The sequence below is a fragment of the Chenopodium album genome, chromosome 14, assembly GCF_948465745.1.
Source record: "Chenopodium album chromosome 14, dcCheAlbu1.1, whole genome shotgun sequence".
Classification (NCBI taxonomy): Eukaryota; Viridiplantae; Streptophyta; class Magnoliopsida; order Caryophyllales; family Amaranthaceae; genus Chenopodium; species Chenopodium album.
In genome coordinates this window covers 48,408,297-48,417,123 of record NC_137847.1, presented here as the reverse complement: position 1 = coordinate 48,417,123, position 8,827 = coordinate 48,408,297, and the positions used below count along the sequence as shown (strand labels likewise).

At 29.0% G+C, this 8,827-nt stretch overlaps 1 pseudogene; it reads left to right on the top strand.

Annotated features, from left to right (window-relative positions):
- The first annotated feature begins 7,229 nt into the window (after positions 1-7,229).
- On the top strand, positions 7,230-8,261 carry LOC145577396 (VQ motif-containing protein 4 pseudogene; annotated as a pseudogene).
- Positions 8,262-8,827: the final 566 nt, after the last annotated feature.

The window sequence follows — 8,827 nt, the reverse complement described above, 5'->3', positions numbered from 1 at the left end:
TATGCAATTTCTCAGTATTAAAGATGCATATTTGAATTATAAGAACATATTGTTGAATATTCTCTAAATGATCAAGGTATGTTTGTTCAGCCAATTGCTCAATGTTTTTCACAATTTATCGTTTAATGATACGGGTTCAGGAGTACAATTCAACAATACTCAACTAAATAGTGAAGCCTGGAAATCCGATCAAAGTAGTGAAGCCTGGAAATTCAATACTTATTATTGGGTTTACAATTTGCTCATAACTATATATATATATATATTATCTATATAATTAGAAGTTAGAACTATAAATAAGCTTTAATGGAGGAGAGAGAAAGTGTTTGTTTCGGTGAAGAGGAAAACAAAAGTAAAAAATAAATGTATATAATTTTTCACTTAAATATGCATAACTTTTGTACTAAATGTGCATAATTTTTTTTGCTGAATATGCATTTTGCGTGAATAAAATGTAAACCATTAGATTTATTGTACGACCAAGATTCCTTCTCATTGAATCCCAACCCTGTGTGTGTGTGTGTGTATATATATATATAAACATACAAATTGGGCCCTAATTAACAAATAATACAATATTAATTTTAAAAAATGGGTATGAAAATTTATTTATTTATTTATTTATTTATTTATTTTTACAGATACATACTACGAAAGTTTCCTTTATTGCATCTTTGATTTATGAACAAGGAATTTTTGCTCTTTTTTTAGAAAAACAAGAATGGTTGCCCATTTAGTCAAAGTAATTAATCCCCAATAAATTTAATTTAAATATATCAGTTTACACTAATAAAGAAAACATAGCTTTGATTTATTGTATCAAATTTATAACACAAAATCATTATGCTTATTTATGTTTTGCTCACATTAATTATATTTGCTCATTTTACATATATTTGATTGAAAATATTTAATTTATAATATTATTGTTTGATTTGACAATAAAATTACAAAATAAAAAAAATTCACTTGTTACTCATCTGACAAAATAAACAAAGAATAGTTTGCTCATTTGATAAATGAACAAAGAATTGTTTGCTCATTTAACAAATGAACAAAGAATTGTTGCTCATTTAATAAATGAGTAAAGAATTGTTTGCTAATTTAATAAATGAGTGACAAAAAATTGTTTGCTCATTTGCAAAATGAACAAAGAATTGTTACTCATTTAATAAATGAACAACAAATTATTGTTCATTTGATAAATGAACAAGGAATTGTTGCTCATTTGACAAAATAAACAAGGAATTGTTGCTCAATTGACAAAATGAACAAGGAATTGTTGCTCACTTGACAAAATGAGCAAATAATTGTTTGCTCATTTGATAAATGAATAAAGAATTATTTGGTCATTTGACAAAATGAACAAAAAATTGTTGCTCATTTGGTAAATGAGCAAAAAATTATTTGCTCATTTGGTAAATGAGCAAATATAATTGATTGCTGATTTGATATATGAACAAGGATTTTTTGCTCTTTTTTTTTTTTAAAGAAAACATAGCTTTGATTAAATGTATCAAATTTATAACACAAAATCATTATGCTTATTTATGTTTTGCTCATATTAATTATATTTGCTCATTTTACATATAATTGATTGAAATTATTTAATTTATAACATTTGACAATAAAATTACAAAATAAAAAAATTCATTTTGCTCATTATATTTCTGTTTGTTCATTTTATTTTTGTTTGGTCTTTTTATTTTTACTATATTTTTTTCATATTTAGTTTGCTCATTTTAATTATGTTTGCTCATTTTATATATCTTCTATTGAATTTATCAAATTTATAACATTAAGGTTGAATTATATGACAAAATAAATTACAAAATAAGAACAATCAATAGGAAATTTTCAATGAAATTACTAAATTGAGAACACTAAACTCAAAAAATCTAGCAAAAATCTTAATGTAAAACTTGAATAACGAAAATAAGAGCATTCAAATTAGAAATTTTCTAGAACACTAAAATAATGAATTAGAACATCAAATTTGTAAATTTTAATGAAAATACTAAATTAAGATCCTTCATTGCTAAAATTTTAACGAAAATTCAACATTAAAGCCATAAAATTCGAAAATTATGGACCAAAATTAAGAAAATTATATTCAACAAAAACTAATAGAAACTGTGTTGATTATTTACTTGTATAATATATGAATCTTGTTGTTGCTGAAATTTGACAAAAATCGAACGGAATTATGTTCGAAATCCTTGAATCTCATTGAAACTGAAGCTCATAGTTTCTTCACTTTGTTTTTCTGATTAGCAGCAAGTAAATGGACGAAAAACCAAAATTTAGAGCACGAAATTTGAAAATTACTAACCAAAATTATGTATGAGTGAGCAAGAGGAGGGAGAAAGTAGCGACCATTCAAGCTTTAAGCCATTGATGTTCACCTTCAAACTTTGGAGAGAGAAAGAACTAATGTGTGATGTTATTATTATTTTTTTTTCTCTTTTTTCAGAGGAGGGTTTGTTAAGTTGTAAATTACATTTTTTCCATTATTATGTAAACAATCTCAGCTGTTGGATTTAATACAATCTAATAGCTGAAATTTGTCCTCACATAAAGGATGAGTTCTCACATAGAGGGTGGTTCTCACCGGATCTTGACTATATATATATATATATATATATATATATATATATATATATATTGCTTGGTGCAGTGGTTGTTGTTTGTTCTTAAAACTCAAAGACCAATTTTTTTTAACAAACTCAAAGATTTTAAAATCAATACGAAGTCAATAATGAATCAATTCGTATTTTATAAGGGTGTTAAAAACCAATTTCGGGTTTTTGTGTGGTGTTAATAAAATCAAAAATTTTCTTATATTTATTGAAATGAAAATATTTTACTAATTAAATTTTATTTGTAGTGATTTTCAATTATATTTGTTCTGTACATTTAGTGATTATTAATGATTAAAAAATAGTTTTACAATTTTTATTGATTTGAACTTATTTGTGTTGAACATAATTTATTTTTATAGTTACCGAATATTATTATTTTAAGATGAAGGGAACACTCGGCCTATGGGACATTAAGTTCGTTTAACCTTTTGATAATACAAAGTACTCCGTACTATATATTTAATTAGCATTGTATTTGGATACATGAAATTTTAATTAACTAGAAATGAACATAATATTATTATTATTATTATTATTATTATTTCATTTGTTTATTTCGTTTTTTTAGTATTTTTATTGAGAAATTTTAAAATATTTCTTCTTATTAGGTTTAATAGAATTTATGGACAAAAATAGCATTATTAAATTTCTTAGAATTTTCAGCTATTATGCATATGTATTACTTATATTATTTTTCTACCATCACATGCAAAGTGTATTAAATGCACAATACATAATTTCTATTTCGGTGTAATTTTTAAACTTATCAATATCTTAACTAGAATTTCTTTTATATTATAAATGGAAATTTCAGTTTTTTTTTTGGTTTTTTTTTTTAAATGATTTTTTAGAAGAACATAAGAAAATGAAAGAAGTATAAATAATATAGCTGCACATTTAACCCTTTGATCTAAATCTGCAAGTAATATGTACAGAGTAAGACGATTTAATTAATTAAAACTTCATTCTTTTTAGAATTAGTTCTCCAATAGTTTCATACTAGATTAGTGCCCGTGCGATGCACGAATTTATCAAAAAAAATTAATACGTAACTTACTACAACAATAATAATAATGATAATGTTTAATAATCTAGTCTAAAGATAGGCACGGGCCGTGCCGGCACGCGGGAGGCACGGGCTCACCACGACTCGGGCACGGCACGGCGGCCCACTTGTGGGCCGTGCCGTGAACACAAATGTTGAAAATTGGCACAGCACGGCACGGGCACGATTGTCGGCACGCCGACATGGCCCGCCACACGTTATTGTTATAATTAATATATATATGTGTGTGTGTGTGTGTGTGTGTGTGTGTGTGTGTATATATATATATATACACACATATATAATAAAAAAAAAAATTAAAAAATCGTTGTGGCCCGCAGCCCGGCACGGCACGACCCACCAGGCACATGGGTTGGGGTGTGCCAAAACTTGGCACGGCACGGCACGAGCCCCACCTCGGCACGGCCCGCGACGGCACGGCCCATCTTTAATCTAGTCCTTAATTCAATGGTACATGTGAAGTGAAAAAGAACAAACAAAATAGGGATGTGATATGGTGATGAGATTAAATAGAGGAAATGGAGTTTAGTTGATAGTCAAAGTGATCTTGCAATTTTTTGGAGAAAAGAAAATAGTTACATTAATTTATTTTTTCCAATACAATGTAAAATGCATCTCATTAAATATTAAATACATCTCATTAAATAAAAAATGCATCTCATCATATAAAAAAACATGATTATCCAAAAAAATGGTGACCAAATAGGAAATCGATCATATTATACAAATATTATTTTAAAAGATTTTGTCAAGAAAAGATACGAATTATAATATTTAGAATAAAATTTTAGTTAAATGTGTATATATAGAATACATAAGAAAACCAATAATAACAAATCAAATTATATAAATTTTCTCTAAAGCATTTTTGGCAAGAGAAGATGGAGGATGGTTTTGGAGGAAAAATGACAGCACCAAGAAATGGCACGTGTCATTCTTGGTGTCTGTTTTAGTATTATGTTATTATTGATTATCATAAAAAAAAATTAAAAAAAAAAAGAAAAATCATTGAATGAAGGTTATTATTCCTGCCCTATATACATATATATATACATCCAAGTTATAATGAGAACCAAGACTAAAATAAGAAATAGGAACTAATCTAGGCCCTTAGATCATGTTAATCGGACGACTCACATGCTTCTCGTGTCATTAATGACATTTTTGTAATATTTTAACTTTATAATTAGTTTTCAGTTTCATTTCTCAAAAGTAAATGAAAATTTAGTAAAAGTAAGTGAAATTTGTCTTAAAGTAAATGAAATTGTCTTAAAAATTAAAAAAAATTGAAAAACAATTTGAAAACAGCGAAATTACGAGAATTCCATTAATGAGAGCGGGTGCAATGTGAGCCATTAGATGGAGTGCGATCAATGGTTGAGATTAGTTCCTATTTCCTATTATTCACCTTGGTATTATATATATATATATATATATATATATATATATATATATATATATATATATATATATATATATATATATATATATATATATATATATATATATATATATATATATATATATATATATATATATATATATATATATATATATATATATATATATATATATATATATAAGAAGGAAAAAGATATAGATACGCACTTATCATTGAATTTTTTTTTTCACACTCATATGGGCTAAAATAATGTGATTTTAATGTACTCATTGGTTTAATTGAATCTTTCATAATATTTCATGTCCAATTTTACTATATATGCGAAATAAGAAGATAATAAATATAAAGTGTGTTATAGTTGTATTTTATCTATCTATGTTATTCTTGTTAAATAAATACGTTTTTTAAAATTAATTTAATTGACGGAGTACATCAGAGAAACCTTACAAGTGTGATAGTTTTCCTTCTTTTTCTTTTCTATACTTAACATCTACAAGTAGTTGATTATTAGCTAGAGTTTTGTGCACTTACTAATAATAGATGATAAATTTTCAATACATGATCAAATTGTATAACCAAGCATGCGTGATTTGGTAGAGAACACCACATATTTGCTACTCCCTTTGTTCCTATTTTTTTTTTTTTAACTACATTGAGTTTTTCACGATCTTTTAGATGTGTTTTATAATGTGTATAACTCTATTTTTATACACGTAAAAGTTATAAAAATAAATTCATATTAATAAAACATACAATGAAATGAATCTAACAAGACCATACTTGAGTACATTTTCTCGTGTAAATTAATGGATATTTATGGTTAAAAATTATAAAATTTAACCTAAAAATTCGCAATGGGGTAATAAAATAAGAACAAATGGAGTAGGTATTAGGGGATATTCTTATCTACCTCTTTTACTCATGAATGTTAACCTGTATAACTGAGAGTCTTTGGGAGTATACAATATAGTTCTTTTAGGCTGCTTATACCTGCTCTGCACTGCTATGAAACACATCAAAAGAACAGAGCTTAAAAAGAGTTGCAACTTGGTTACTTGCAAGTATACAAGGAGAAGTAAGTTTCACGGATTTCATTGTCTATGCCAAATCAATTGGGCAATTACGACTACTAATTTTCACTGGTAATAAACTTCTCCTATTCATTCTTTCCTTTGACAACTTCTTTCGACCATTCCAAGTTTCCAACCCCACCACTTGAATGACTCACCATTTTTTAATATATATTTTTTTCTTCTTTAAAATTTGACTAGCAACCCCACAACACAAGTACACAACTCTGTATGTACCTCTTCAACCGGTCTCACACTCTCACCAATTAGTATGTTACGACTCTTACGACTGTCATTATGTTTATTACCAATCGAACCATCCACCCAACTTCATTCCACCTTCGCTGAAACTTCGTGCATTTCACTCTCTTACAACTCTTTCGTTATCATCTTGAGAATTTGAGGTAGACATGGTCGGAAATAAGCTTGTTTGGACATGGTACCTTGATGGAATTGACTAATTGAGGGTATATATCCCGTTACTAACTTATGGAACTCGTTGTTAGAGGATGGATAAATACACAGCAGTGAAATGAATTAATAACTCAAGTTTCAGTCGGCAAAAATGATTATACCTCATTTTTTTTTTTTTTAATGAATCTAAGTTTCGTAATCCCTATCCATATATTAATTTCTAGATCCGTTATTGCCTTATTCACCACAAGACATTTTTATATGTGGTTGGTTACATAGGAATACTTAATTATTGTTATATGGATTACTTGATCAATGTTACATAGATTATTTGGTCAATATTATAGAGGTTACTTTATATTTTTATAAGCGGTCACATGCTGTAGTGACAAATTACGCGTAAAATTTTTTTTTTTAAAAAAATTAAAGTAGTCAAATAAGCCGAACAAACAAACAAAAATAAAAAATGACGGTCATACAATAACTTTATTTGAAAAAAACAACCTTTCATTGATTCAAACCGTTTACGTGTTGGTCAACCTACATTATAAGTGAGTGAAACCCACTCGCTTATAACGAAAATATTTATAAACTGATAATGTACTCTCTCTCTCTGTCTTCCAACCAAACTCACTCTTGAAAACTCACCTCCCCACACTTTTTATTCACTTTTCTCACCCAACTCACCATCTCCCTAATCCATTTAATTTCATCAATAAAATAAAAATTAAAAAAAAAACACACACACACAAATTCAACTCAAATTAAACTCTCCTCTTTCCTCTTTCCTCTTTCCTCTTTCCGTTTGTTTCCCACAATCAACTCTCTCTCCTCCAACAATGGAAACCCAAACTCACACACTCCTCCCTTCCCCCTCCCCCTCCACCAGCAGCAACACCGCCGCACATATCGCAACGAAAACTCCAAAACAACAATTCCCCCTCACTCGATCCGAAACCAACCCTTATCCAACCACCTTCGTCCAAGCCGACACTTCCTCCTTCAAACAAGTCGTCCAAATGCTAACCGGATCCTCCGAACCAACCCCATCAAAACCCAACAACAACATCCCACCCATCAAAACCCCCACCAAATCCAAACTCTACGAACGTCGTAGCACCACTCTCAAGTCTCTCCGTCTCTGTAACCCAATCTACTCTCCAAATCGAAATAATAATGCTGAGATTCTCTCTCCTTCTTTACTCGATTTCCCGTCTCTCGTTTTATCCCCTGTAACTCCGCTTATCCATGACCCCTTCAATCGATCGCCAATTTCTTCGTCCGCCTCGCCCTCTCCGAACGTACTTGTCGATAGAGTTGCGGAAGACAAAGCCATTGCTGAAAAAGGGTTTTTCCTTCATCCTTCGCCCGTTTCTACTCCTCGTGATTCGGAGCCCCGTTTATTGCCTCTTTTCCCCGTTTCTTCTCCGAGGGTCTCCTCAGGTTCTCATCCCACTTCTTAATTTTTTTTTTTTTTCTTTTTAAATATGTAGTATATAAAAATATATAAATAGTGTTTTTAATTATTATTTTCTAGTACTGATTATAAATATTTCTATCTCTATCATGTAATGGGCCTAATCTACCAAGTGTAACAAAGTGAGAGATGAAAAAAAAAAGTTCACCTATTTTGAGGGTAATTTATTTCAATTGTATCATCATTTTTATGGCTGTGTTTTTAATTTTTGGATTTAAGGGAATTATACTTGTGGTAAATTGTTTTTGTTTAGAGAATCAGACGGACAACCTGAATCATCCTTTTGTTCGTATTACGTTACGACTAGTAAAATGTTGAAGGATCATACTATCATAGAAGAATTTTGAAGAAGATTGCAATTGAAAAAAATAAAAATAAAAAAGGGTTGAAAATGGAAATTTAGAGTTACTAAAATCGTTAGTTGTACTGCACAATTTAGGGAAAAAAATTCACTTTAGATTTGAATTCATCAAGTACAAGACAGCTCATGGTAAAATTTACTGCTCTGTCTGTATTGAATTGTCCATTAAAGATCTATCTAAGTTTTTTTTTACAGTGCTGCAGTAAATCGAATTTAATTTGTTTTTCTTTTTGAAAAAATTGGAAATTTTAATTAATTAAATAATAAAAAAAAGAGGGGGGGGGGGGGGGGGGAGATTTGGGTTGAAGATTAAAGAGGCAAAAAGGGGGGTAGCTGTCAAAGAAAGAGTGGAGGGATGGGCAAGGAATCTTGACGGTGAATGTGTTGATTTATGA